The sequence below is a fragment of the Salvia splendens genome, chromosome 16 (genome assembly GCF_004379255.2).
Source record: "Salvia splendens isolate huo1 chromosome 16, SspV2, whole genome shotgun sequence".
Lineage (NCBI taxonomy): Eukaryota > Viridiplantae > Streptophyta > Magnoliopsida > Lamiales > Lamiaceae > Salvia > Salvia splendens.
This window is the reverse complement of record NC_056047.1, coordinates 2,782,275-2,795,250: the sequence shown is the minus strand read 5'-3', so window position 1 is coordinate 2,795,250 and position 12,976 is coordinate 2,782,275.

Sequence of the window (12,976 nt, the reverse complement as noted above, 5' to 3'; positions counted from 1 at the left end):
GGTACGTTATCCAAATTGGTCTTATTTTAATTTATATATAATTTGCATAATTTTTTATCTCTCAGATTATACCTATTGTTTGTCTTTCTTTCAAAGTATATCATTACCGCAATTAAGCTATTGAGATTCACAAATTGTATAGTATTTTTTTTAAAGCGAGAAGAAGTAAATGTTTTTTTCCATAAGAGTATTAAATGAATGTAAATTATGTTATGAACGTGAAATGTCCATATATTATATGCTAACGAAGTTACAAAATTTTGCATCAAAATGGAGTACACATTTTAAAATTACAGTCTAGAGTCATTAAAGTAAGACGATATTAATAATAGGAATTGCAGCAAGATCTACCCCTCTGTTGCCAACTGTGCTAAATGTTTTTTTTTTGTATTTTATTACTGATAATGTGGGTTGAAAAAAAAAAGTTGAAAGTTAATAATTGGATGAAAAGGGCAAAAATACAGGCGTCAGTTTCAGCTGCTGGGGGTAGTCAGGGCATTTAAAGCTGGGGAAGCCACGTCATCATACTTTTTATGCTTTGCATCTTGCCAGCTAGGACAGCAGAGTGGGCCACCCATCCTTTGACTGGCTCTGACCCTTTGACCGGACCAAGGACGTCTCCCGGGACCCACTTAACCCCCTAACACGTCACTGTCGTTCTTAGTTCTTGGACTCTAGCCTGCCTCCCCTACCCAACAAACTCTTGAGGCTATTTTCGTCATTTCCTCCCTTCCCATTTTTTTCTTTTCCCTTCAAATTACCTGATTGGTCCACCTCATTTATTATGCAAATATTCGATTCCATGTATTGGGCCACCCGGAACGCGTTACGCGGGTGGCACGTGTCCCGTCCGTCTGTGACGAGACGGGCGTGGGACGCTTAACAGCGTCCCGTCCCATCACCATTCCGCCGGAACCCCCGTCACGCCGGGACAGCCCGCGAGCTGTCTCGCCAGGCGCTTGCGCGACGTGGCGCGCTCCTGGGCGATGCGTGACGCCCACTCGCCGGCCTGCGAGTGAATTTCGTCAAGCTGACGCAATAAATCAATTTTTTTAAAAAAAATCGAATAAAAAAATTAAAAATTCGAAAACGGTAATATTATCGTTTTCGACATTTTTCCTTTTTTATTTTTTACTCTATAAATACTCCTATTTCATTCTCATTTCACATACAAACACACATCTACTCATCTCAAATCATCTCTCTTTCCACTCCAATTTTCATCTCAAATAATCTCTTTTATTCTACCCCCAAATTTAATCGATCTAATGGATCCATATGAGCAAATGAGTCGAATAATGGAAGAATCACTTGAAGAAGATCGATGCCGGGAGGCGGAGGAAGCCGCGCCGCCCCAAAGACACTCCCGGACTTACATCCATCGTAACCGGGAGGAAGCCGCCGCAAGGTTAGTCCGCGACTACTTCTGCGATAACCCGGTGTGGGGAGATACATACTTCCGTCGCCGTTTTCGTATGCGGCGACCGCTAATTCTCCACATCGCAAATACATTGGCAACCTGGGAAGAGTTCTTCCAAGAAAGGTTCGATGCCGTCGGCCGTCCCAGCCACACAACGCTGCAAAAATGTACTGCAACAATCCGTCAGCTTGCGACTAGACAAACAGCGGGTGTGTTCGGCAAATACCTCCACCTTAGAGAAAGCACTAGGAGATTATGCTTGATCCAATTCTGCAAAGGCGTCCGGGCAGCCTTCACTGATGAATTTCTCCGGAAGCCAATCACGACAGATTGCCCGTTCCTGTTCCGCCTTCACGAAGAAGTGCACGAATCCCCCGGGATGCTTGGCAGCGTCAACTGCATGCACTGGCGATGGAAAAATTGTCCGGTGGCGTGGAGGGGGTCGTACACGAGCGGCCACAAAGGCACCCACCCCACGTTATACTCGAGGCCGTCGCCGACTACCGGCTATGGATCTGGCATGCGTACTTCGGGATCCACGGCTCGAACAACGACGTAAACGTGCTCCACCAATCCGACCTCTTCGCCGATGTTTTGGATGGTAAAGCGCCGGCCATCAACTTCACCGCTAATAACCGGCGCTATAAAATGGGGTACTATCTTGCCGACGGCAATTACCCGAAGTAGCCAACCTTCGTGAAGACGTGCACCAGGCCTGTGAACGCAAAGCAGACTCTTTTTACGCAGAAGCAGGAGGCTGCTTGGAAGGATGTGGAGCGGGCGTTCGGGGTTCTCCAAGCGCGCTTCAACATTATCAAAGCTTCGTCTCGTACGTGGTTCATGGAGAGCATGGTCGACATCATGTAAACGTGCATAATCTTGCACAACATGATTGTCCAAGTCGAAGGACCCGTGGCGGGAAATTGGTTCGACCATGAAGCCCCCAGAAGCTCAACGCAAGTAGTCCGCCTCGAAGTGGAGTGCATCCGTCTATACAAGAATGGTTGTCTATTCGGGCAAGGACACGTGACTCTACCGCTCACGCCCAACTCCAAGATAATCTAATGGAGCACATTTGGGCAAAATTTGGCGGGGGAAATTAAATTATGTATTTTTAATTTTTTAGGATTTTTAATTATGTTTTGTTTTATTATTTTAAAAATGTAATGTTGTAATTTTATTTTATTTTATGAAATGTGTTTTTATTAATTGAATTTGTTGGAAATACAAATAAAAAATGAAATTGAATGAATAGTAATTTAAGGGACGGTTAAGGGACAGATAAGTGACAGCGTTGCGGATGGCCTTAGTGTATACTACTCTCATTGTCATTATAAGTGATTCGTATTCCATTTTTGTCCGTCCCATTATAGATAAGACATTTTCATTTATAGCAAAAAAAACAACCATCTATCTAACTTAAGGGCACCCGCAACGCGGGCCGCGGGCATTCCGCGTTTCGTTCCTTCGGAACGAAACCGTAGCGGAACGCGTTGCGGCGCTGCGTTTCGTCGCGGTTCCGTTCCCATGCCGTCCCGGGTGCCGTCGGCACGAGACGCGGCACGGTCCGTGCCGCCACGCGCTTCGGCGACGTGGCTCGCCCTGCGTCGTGCGTGACGCCCACTCGCCGGCCCGCGAGTGGGCGTCGTCACGCTGACGCAATAAATTCATTTTTTTTTTAAAAATGAATTTTAAAAAAAATATTTTTTATTTATATAAATTGTTTTTTATATTTAAAAACAATTTTTACAAATAAATGAATACTAGAAATTCGTATTAGCCCATATATATTTGATGGGCTTGCGAATTTATGAAACTCATTCTTGGTTGTCTCTCTTTTATAGAGACATCCTTGAATGTTTCATGTTCCACTTTCGATGTGGGACAAACTCATTCTTGGTTATCTCTATTTTATAGAGACATACTTGAATGTTTCATGTTCCACTTTCGATGTGGGACAAACTCATTATTGGTTATCTCTATTTTATAGAGACATCCTTGAATGTTTTATGTTCCACTTTCGATGTGGGACAAACTCATTCTTGGTTATCTCTATTTTATAGAGACATCCTTGAATGTTTTATGTTCCACTTTCGATGTGGGACAAACTCATTCTTGGTTATCTCTATTTTATAGAGACATCCTTGAATGTTTTATATTCCACTTTCGATGTGGGACAAACTCATTCTCGGTTGTCTCTATAAAATTGTATTTTAAATTATGTCATTTTTTATTTTTTTAGTATTTTAATTATGTTTTTTTTTAATTTTTTTGAATTTTAAGTTGTAATGTTATTTTAATTTTAATGAAGTGTGTTTATTTAAATTGAATTGGGTTGGAAATAAAAAAAATGAAATTGAATGAATAGTAAATTAAGGAACGGTTAAGGAACGGAGGGTTGCAGGTTCCGTTCCTTAGTTAAGGAATGGAGTAAAAAAGTACAGTGGGGCCCTCAAATAGTGGTTTAAGGAACGGTATAGGAACGGTATAAGAACAGCGTTGTGGATGGCCTAATTTATCTTGTTTTCTATTACTTTTTTTCTCATTTCTCCTTTATTCTCTGCCTACAAACTTGTGGTCAAAATAAATGTGTCACATGTGACGTAGTGTAGATTGTACAGTATATTGTTGGGTTGGATGAACTCGACCTTATTTTGACATCACTTATCGTTATTTTTGTTTCATGATCTCCTACAATAAGATTATTTACGGATAGTTTTGAGCTAATTCCATATTGATTATTCGTGAGCTAATTTAATTTTACCCCCATAGTGCATTGTAAAATAAGAGGTAAAATAATTACTGTCTAATTGACTACTCATTGTGATCGAAAGTAATTATTTTGTTTTGTGTAATGAACAATTAATACGTATAAGATCGAAGCGAGGGCTAGAATGTTGTTACTAATGAGAGAAGTTAGCAATGGGCTTCAGCCCACTTTAAACAAGTGGATAGAAAAGTTTGAAACGGTTAAGTAAATAATGGGCTTGTTTACCAAATATTTGTAGATTTAAGTTATTATTAATGGCTTGGGCTTAAGTAGATATGTGATGAAGGCCTACTTTAATAGTACATGTCAACTTTCTCATGATAATTAATTGTAAACGAAATTATCTTTGGGCCAATGGATATACATGAAGAATAATAAACCTCCACACTTTATATTTTTATGTGTGATGTAAATTTATATTGGTTGGTATAAATACGGTTGTTGCTTGAATTTAGAAATCTTTAAACTGTGTCCTAATTATAGGTTTGAGTCTTTTATTTGGAGTTTACTATTTCACTTAGGTATTTAAATAAAGGTACTCTTTTTCCTACCTGGGGACAGGAGGTTTAGACAAGGCCCAGTCCGTGTGTTTTCATTTTTGTGATTTCTATGGCTTAGGATATGTTTGTTTTCTTTTTATTTTTTTTTGTATTCAATTTTAGTAAATAGTGTCTACTTCGGTGGTGTTCGGTTGCCACCCAGCCCTTAACCAGGGCTCTGATACCACTGTTTGAGATCGGGGGTGCGCACTCGAACTCCACATTAGTATGATATTATCCGCTTTGGGAAATGCCATCACGGTTTTACTCTTGCGATACTTCCACAAATGTCTCATACTAATAGAGTTGGTAACCATTATATATGCTTGCAACTCTTGTTCATTCTCCAGTGTGAGAATTGTTTGTCCTCACAAAGGCCTTGTAAGGGGGAAGGTTATCCATAGTTATATAGAGGAGTCAGGATCATCACCAAGACGATGTGGGACAAGATATAAGAATTTTAACATAGTACTATTAGTTTTCATATTTATTTATATTGACGTTCAACTAAATTAAACTTTTCAATTTTTGATAAAATTGTTGGCCATTGCCAACGAGATTCACCGCTACACCTCGTCATAGTCGATATTATAAGACTAGAACACGACAAAAGCTCAAATAAATTATTGTTTTCAGATCATGCAACTACAACAAAAAAAATCATTAAATATATTTTTTAATGCATTATGGATGCTAATTTATGTTTTTAAATATACTAAAGCTTGAAATATCGTCCTTCTTATTAGTGTCCCACACTAATAATATTCTTAATATACTAAAGCTTGAAAAATCATATTTTTTAATCTATGTTTCTAAATATACTACAACGGCAGCACGCGTGGATACACCCGTTCCGACGAGAGTTGGCGGGTAAAAGCAGTGGCGGCGGGGGCGGCGGCAACCGCGGTGGCAGCTTGGCGGTTTAGGGTTTAGGGTGAGGGCAGCAGCGCCGGCGGTGGACGGGCCACGCACTACACCAAAGCGGAGTCCATTGCTATGGCGCGGGCGTGGGATGCCGTCACATCGGACCCCATACTGGGCACCATCAGACCTAGGGGAGCTTTTGGAAGCGCGTTCTGTTGGCATACAACGAGTTCAAACCTCGAGGCGTCAAACCGCGTGACGGGGAATAGCTCTGCAAAAAGTGGTATAGGATTCTGCATGCCACCAAGCGGTTCGCGGGCATATACGAGAACAACCTGCTCAGTGCTGAGAGTGGCCGAAGCGAAGCCGACGTGAATGCGCTGTCTATGACCCAATTCAACACGGAAGGCTGGCCGAAGTTCACCATGTGGGAGGAGTATCTTGTTCTCGAGCACTGTCCGAAATTCAAGGCCATCTGTGCGCAAGAGCGGACAGGAGCTCCTAGGGCGAAGCGTACTAGACACAACATAGCCGGGGACTACAGCAGCAGCAGCGGCTCGCAATCATTCGACCTCAACGACGAGCAAACCGAAGAGCCCTCCGCTACACACTCTAGGCGCCCACGCCCTCCGGGACAACATGCCTATATCCGAAGCGCTAGAGTGACTGGAAGTTTCTTCCGCATATCATCGGCCGCGTCTGGATCGCGCATCCCGCCCATACACCGCAACCCATGGCCCCTGGTCCCCACGAGGTCTTGAGGGAGAATATAGATGTGTAGTTGATGAAACAACTGCAGGAAAACGGTCATTTCTACGAGACCGCATCCGACCCGGTCATCAAGGGTATATAGTGGAAACTCATAAGTCGGATCCAACGCCGGCTAGGCTTGTCTGATGAGGATTTGGCAGGGGCGGCAGGCGGCAGCGGGGGAGGCGGCGGAGAAGAGGAGGAGGAATCCGACTCCGCCACCGAGTAGACGGTGACGACGTTTTTATTTATATTGTTTTTAAATGTTCGTTGTATAATTTTACTGTTTCCAATAAAACGAATATTCGGTCTCAATTACCTCGTTTTCTAATTATTTACATTCCGATAATTTTAATTATAATTGATTTAAAATAAATTAAAAATAAAATAAAATGAAAAGTGACTACAAATTTTGGGGCTATTAGAAGTGTCTACCTTATAGTTACTGACACTTTTTTTCGTGGGCGCGGATAAATAAACAGGGGCTATGGACAAAAAAAAGAGTAGGGCTATTGGAAGAGTCCGCGTATAGGGGATGCTCTTAGATCCCCTATTGTGTTCAAAGGCATAGCAGGGTTGTTCCACGTAGCACTATATATAATTTCTTTTTTAATTAAATATTGTTTGTGTGGAACAGCACACCCTATTGTGGCTCTGAGAAAATATGAGATCCAAATCCGTGGTCACTGTTCCTCTTTCCATTTTATTGAATCTGAATTCAAATTAAAAATAAATATACATAAGTGTTTACCTTTGGCACAGGAAGAGCATCCACTACGCTGTCCCTCACCATCCCTTAAACTGCTATTTGAGGGCTCCACTATACTTTATTCCTCCGTCTCTTATTTCGTCCCTTAAATTACTATTCATTAAATTTCATTTTTATTTTTTTTCCAACCCAATTCAATTAAAACAAACGCACTTTATTAAAATTACAACAACATTAAAATTCAAAAAAATGGAAAATGGACATAATTAAAATCCTAAAAAATAAAAATGACATAATTTAATTTTCTCTGCCAAAGTTTTCCCAAATATGCTCAATTAGATGAAATTGGAGTGGTTATAGAGAGGATTTGAGAGGAATAGATGTGTGTTTGTGTGTGAAATGAGTATGAAATAAGATTATTTATAGAGTAAATAAATAAATAAATAAAAATTTAAAAAAAGAAAATAAAAAATTAACGGTAACATTACCGTTTAAAAAATAAATAAAAATTTTATTAAAATTCGATTTTTTTTTAAAAAAACGAATTATTGCGTCATCTGTGACGACGCCCAGTCGAGGGCCAGCGAGTGGGCTTCACGCATGCATCGGGGGCGCGACACGTCGCCCGGGCGCGTACGGGGCGGCGCGTCCCTTGTCTCGCGGCTATGGGCTACGGGACGGGACGAACGTTGCAACGCGTCCCGCGGTGGAACTGTCCCTACGGGACGGAAAGCGAGCCGCGCGCTGAACGCGTAGTGGATGCTCTAAAAATGGAGCTCACTCTTTCCTTATTAATAAATGAATAAAAGTTTGCAGAAGTCGTACCATCACTTTGTCCTACCTATAATGAGTGAACATTTATTTTTTCCCACAGTACACACACAGACACACTTACAAATACCGCTTCACGCGGCAAATTAGTGGAGTACTATATTGTTAAGTATAACCTAAAACTAATTATTAACAAAAAAAACAGATGAGGAAAAGGAGACGGAGACACCTAAAAATAAGAATGTATTTTGAATATACATGTAAAATGTAACGAATGATTTGTTTTCTTAGTAAACTTGTTTACTTTAAACTAAAATTCTTAAGGAGAAGTGTCATTTAATTACAATGACGTTCATCGCAACCTCATAACTTAGGTTCCGATTATTATTGAAAGATTTTGGATCATATCGATTACGTAGTGGATGAGTGCAGGGAGCTGTTCGGATCAATACATGGGAGAAATAAAAAAAAGGGGGAAAAATCTTCATCTTTTAGAGGGAACAACAGCCATATCTTCTTGAAGTCTTCTTCCAAGTCTCTATTTCATTCCTCACCCTCTCACACACATCTTCAAATTGTGAAATGAATTTTAAATTTATCGGGTTTTACTATACCGGAATTGTGACGTCATCGATCGACGCAGGGGTGTTACATGATGCTCCTTGCACAACATCAAAACTGAAGTAAAATAAATATTTGAAACCGCCGCTAATTAACCTAACCACTAACTAACATGATAACACCATAATTTAAAGCAAACACACTTAATTATGAATTTCGAAACCGCACTAAATTAGACCTGCCATTACTATCAAAATTAATAACGCCTAAACTATATATAACAACCAAATAATACATAACATAAAATCCGGAAAAAAAATTAAAAATAATGGCTTCCCATGCCCAAAAAATAATCTTACTCGCTCTAATCCTCGCGATCGCAGTTCCAATTTCAAAATGTGGCGAAGAAGAAAGTTCTAGAAGATTAGAAGACCTCTGCTCCGAAACCAACCGATCAAGCAAATGCCGGAATATCCTAAAATCCAATTGGAACCGATTCAACCTCTCCGACGACCGAGCAGTCGCCGGCGTCGTCGTTGCGCTAGCGATAGCGAAATCGGAAGAGATCTACGACGAAATCTACCGGCATCACTTGGATTCCGGCGACGAGTGGTTGAAATCGAAGTACCTTTCCTGCGCGATCAATTTCTACGATGCTAATTGCAATCTCGAAATGGCGCGAAGGACTTTAGATTTTGATGAATTTCCAGATATTTCCGATGATGTCGACGACGTTGAGGAGAAGGTGATGAGTTGCCGACGGGAGTTTAGGGAGGAATCGTTGGATCCGGGCCGGGCCGGGGACTCGAGCGAGGAGATCGGGCTTTACTTGGAAATGATTCGGGCCGCGGTGGGTCGTGTGCCAAAGGAAGAAGAGGAAGCTTTGATATAGTAGTAATAGTTATATTAAACCAATTTTTTAGGACTAATTAAAGTTAACTCATACTATAAACCAATAGTAATAGTTATATTAAACCAAGCTTTGTTTTGGTTTGAAAATGGAGGAATTGAATTGGAAGGAGGGATTTGGTAAATTATAAATGGATAGAAATAATTAAATTAAATTTACGAGAATAAACATAGAGTTAATTTTAGTGAACTTTATATGAGTCCGGATTGGGTAGTATTTTGAATTGCAATTTGTATTAAAAAAATTGATACGAATTACTACTGAAGTTAGGCTTTGCCTTGGTTGGATTGAGCTTATTTAATTCGACCCACTTGACAAATCTAGACATTACCGCGATTTAATAATAGCAAAATGCAAGTGATTAAATGACAATATCAATTGGTGGCACTAAATCAAATTGAATAAAATCATACAATTGGACTAGATATATCCCTAAACTCACAAGTCACATGGATACATATATGTTAATTAAAATTTGAAAATTAGTGATGAAGTTTAGCACCAATCATGAAAAACGTCCATAATTTGACTTTTGCAATTCATGTGTTTCATCTAGTTTAATTTTACACTATAGTTTATTCGACAACACATCATCTCGAAATTCACAACACGAGATTTGCCACCGATTTCATAAAATTATACTATTGACCAACCATATATACTTCATATTGTCAATGCATTCGTTTTTTATTCCTATAATCCGTATAAATATAATCATTGCAGAAGAAGATAAAATCTTTCATTTCTATTTGTGTTATACTATACTTCATTCATTTTACGTTTTTTGAATAGTATTCTATTTCGAACTGACTCACATTATTTGGGACATTTATTTCAAATATTTCTTATTTTAATTTTTTTGCCAACTTCACTCGCGCTTCTTGCTAATTCTTTATTTTCTGTTCATTAAATATTAAACAAAACTCTTTATAAATTTCGTGATCAAAAGAAACCGTTCAAATAACTTGGGACTTGATGGAGTTTTGATTACTGCATGTCTTACGTTGATATCCATCATAAAGCAATCTTTAAAAATTTATTATTCATCCACTAGTGTTTATTGATTTAGCCATGCTTCCAAGAATTTCCAAAGCATAAAGAGAGTGTGGGGCTATCATGTCTTGTGATATTTATTTGCAGTCTTTTTTTTTCTAAAAGAAATAAGGAAACAAAATTAATCTTAAAGCACAAGATTGTACTAGTGAATGACAAAAAAAAAGGATTACTAATTGATGACTTTAATTTGATGGTGCTTTATCACTTCACTATGTAACACTTTCGATTACTAATTACTACTATTATATACTCGCGGCATCTATACAATATATAAAAGGGGAGTTTTAGGGGAGTTTTAAAAATAAGTTTTAAAGTTAATGTAGTGTATAAAGAAGTTTTAAAAATGATGAGTAATTATCCATTGTGTTTAATTCTTTATTGTGATAGATTTTTATCTTCTTACTCCATGATTTAATGTTTAAACATTATATTATGTGATTTGTTTCAAATTTATTATGCTTTAATGTTGATTTGTATAGATTTTTGATTCTCATATAACTAAAATTGTTACTCATATTGTTCATTGTTAATGTTGATTTTAATTTTATTTAATTAATATAAAATTAAAAAACAATATTTTAAAAATATATTAATCCGTGCATCTACTAGTTTGCTATAAATATGGACTCCTATTATTGATTTATTATGAAAAAAATTGAATTTAAAGAGTGAAAGGGGATGCGTATTGATAAGTCATTAAATGAATGTTTAATTTATTGGCATTTATTTATGTTCTAATTAGTGAGGTATTTCAACTGGTCTAGAAGTAATTAAATTTTATTGTCACGTCTAAATAAATTAATTGTGAGCAGCTAAAAATTCAGGTATTAGGTTAATAAGAAGTGGAAATTTGTTGCTTATTTTTAACATGTAGTTTCAACGTCGCAATTTCAACGTATCTTATCTTCATAGAAGATAAACTTTTTTAAAAGTAAATTCATTTGTGTTTGTCTCTTTTTCTTTTTGTTTGTTTTTTATTTTGTACTATACGTTTTATAATGGAGAGTGATCTGATGAATGATGATGCAAGACTATATCAGATTTCAAATTTTGATACTATGAATATTTAGATAGGAATTTGTAATCTATAATATATAGTGTTACGTAAGCATGTGACATACAATTAGTTAATTAGTGCTCTATAGATTACAGTAGTTGTTATAGTACTGTAATAGTGGCATTTAAGTCTACATTGTGTTTATATGTATTTGAAATTTTAATATATTAACTAACAAAAAAAAATTACAGAAATCAGATTCTTTTATCAGTGCTTTAGTTTAAAGTGATTAGAAATAAATTATGGGGCACTGCAATTTGTCAATTCATTAATCAAATTCTTTCCGGCAAGAGGCAGACATTCTGTCTACATCGTACAAAAAAGAAAATTTTAATCAAAGGGACAGCTGAATATAATTTGAGAATCATAGACAGCAAAATTTCCATGACATCACTATCAAATTAACTAAATCCAACTTTTATTTATATGCGTTTTAATTAATAATCGATTCGTGCACATTATTTCTAAATTATACCTGCACATTTGAGTGTGATGATTTACCAATAAAATGTGGTAGATAGGAATATAGAGCTTATTTTGATCAAATGTACACATGCCTTTGTTTATTCCATAAAGCAACCAAATATAGTACTATAATTAAGAATCAAGTTCAATTAGTAATCCCCAAATGTCAAGTCTCAAACCTTTACTAGTTTGAGTTAGGTCAAATTTAGTGTATTTTATTTTACCAAAACAAAGCTACCGCTTTGGCATTTTAAGATGGATCAATAATCAATCGATCAAATATCTTTTAGACAGAATTGTTGAAATTGGTCACCTTTTCTACATTGTGGAATAATTGAAAAATATAACCATCTTGAAAATGGACACATCATCTACCCATTATCAAAAGTCTTACGCTAGAGTATAGTCTAAAAAAATTATTTTTAGGCGTGCTTGTTTTAGCACACAAAGTTGAGATGTTGATTTATCTCAGTATTTGTTGATTTTTAGCTAAACATCTTGATTAGGAACTTTAGTGTTGCTATTTTGGTTAGTGGCTTTTGCTAATCATACTTTTTTGGTATTTACAAATATGAAGTGAAATGTGAATTTTTATTTGGAAACCATAGTTAATAAAGAAGATGTGATGTTCAATGATTAATCTCTCTTATCCCCTCCCTAAAAAAGAAAAGAAGACGAGAAAAAAGATACTCCTATATGAACAAATCAACCTCTAATTAATATGCTACTTGTTCTTGCAATTATAACTTTTTCTACTAAGTTTCACATGCTCTCCACATACTCATAATGTCTATGAAAAACAAGGATATTATCTCATATTTTTTTTATTTTAAATTACACCAAACGTTCAAAAAGAAGTCCAACATTAGTTGCATTTAAATACCAACAAACTTAACGATCATTTTTACGTTATAAAATCTGTCCAAAGACACACACACGTGCCATCAAATCGGCCTAAATCTTTTGAATAGACACAATCATAAAATTATTCATTAATTTATTAGTAGGTGCACATGCCATGTAGCAAATTAAATTTGACAATTAAATATAACCAACCTCTCAATTATCATGGTTTAATTAATCAAGAACTTCTGCATACCTCTA